We start from the raw sequence: 1,654 nt of genomic DNA, 5'->3' as shown, positions 1-1,654 counted from the left end.
AAGATTTGTTTATTTAAAACAATTTAGTGTGGCAAATACTGAAAAGCAGAAGTTCATAAAATAACCTTGCACATGGATTGGTTCATGTTACAGTTGAAAGGACATAGCATGTCTAAATAGCAGAACTCCTGTTTAAAATTGGAAGGCAGAAGTAAGTGAATGAGTAGTCATCTGCTTCAAAGATGCTGAACTGCAAATATCTGCATTTCCATCAACAGTGGTGATGAAATGTACCCACTCTAAGTATGTTGCCATCATTTGTGAACACAGAATGCTTGGAGGAAAAAAAAGAACATTTTTGTTGAACTGGTACACATTTTGTGCACTTTTCTATGCAGATAATGATCTTGAAGCTTGATGGCAGAGGCAAGAGCAAAGTATCTTGAAGCAACTGAAAATATTATGCAGTCTTATATAATTTGTCATGGTTCTGCTGTTCAATCACTCAGCAGTCTTTTTTTTCCCATGGCATTTTCCTACATTTTATTTTCACAACAAATAGCAGATGTTACCAAGACTTATCTTAGAAATCGATCTAAGCAGCAACGCTGCAGGCTAAGGAAGTGGCATGAGAAGACCCTACAGCATGCTCTTCAGCATTACAATATGAAAGCTTTTGAGGGTCTGTCACTGACAAAAGGGCCCTCTAACATTTCTCAGGGTAAGACATCCTGTGAAAATACTCAGTTCTTCCAGCACACAGTCTGGCAACTGCGTCTTACCAGAAGAGACCAAGCATCATTTCCTCATCATGCAGCTCTTCACTACGGTGGTTGCACAGCTCAGACATCAGAAGTCAAACTTGTGATTCTGTGAATGAAACATCTATCACTTATCTGTTGAGTGCTAAACATTTGAATCAAAAAAGAGCCATGGCCATGCTTTTGCTCTATTTAAACGAAAGAGAGACCTCAATGTAAATTTGGTGCGTCAACTTCACATTTTCATTTGATTCACATAGTTTTCCCAGCGAAGACTGGAGGAAAAGAAGCTGTGTCTATTGGGCATGCCTACTTCAGTGACTAATTCTGCTTGATCTTTCACCTTTCCTCTTTGCAACTATGGTTCTCAGCATTTTATTTTGGGTATTTTTCTGAATTATTTAATGCAGGTGAAATGACTTGCTACTGAAGTTTTTTGAGGAGAACCAATTCTTTCCTTGTAGTAAACCATTCAGCATCTGTGATGAGCAAAATGCAAGAGGAAAAACCATCTCTTTACAGGTGACTGCTCTAGAGATACAGATGTAGCTCCTTGATCCATTTTATATTATGAAAAAAACTGTTTTAAGAAGGATTCAGGCCCATATTTTTGCCCTCATATGCATTTTCTTCTCATATACATGCTTTCTCATCTCTATCAGTCCTGTGCAGCTATGCTGTATATTGGATTTTCAAATAATTAAATTTAATGATAAGCTGTAATTCCTGTTAGTTTTCTTCCTTGTAGCGTATAGTCTGAATTACAGTGGCACTGGCAACTGAAGGAGCAATGCACTGCAGGCTAGATGTGGGAACGCAGAGCTATGAGACAAGAAACCTGGCAGCAAGGACAAGAATGACGAAAGCCACTTTTGCTATCCTAGAAAATAGCTGGTGTCTCTGCCCAGATGGGATATAGAGAAGTATGATCCACCTCAACAGTATCTGTTCTC

The sequence above is a fragment of the Passer domesticus genome, chromosome 2 (assembly GCF_036417665.1).
Source record: "Passer domesticus isolate bPasDom1 chromosome 2, bPasDom1.hap1, whole genome shotgun sequence".
In the NCBI taxonomy this organism is placed as follows: domain Eukaryota; kingdom Metazoa; phylum Chordata; class Aves; order Passeriformes; family Passeridae; genus Passer; species Passer domesticus.
The sequence above is the reverse complement of the archived record's forward strand: the minus strand, read 5'-3'. Positions refer to the sequence as shown.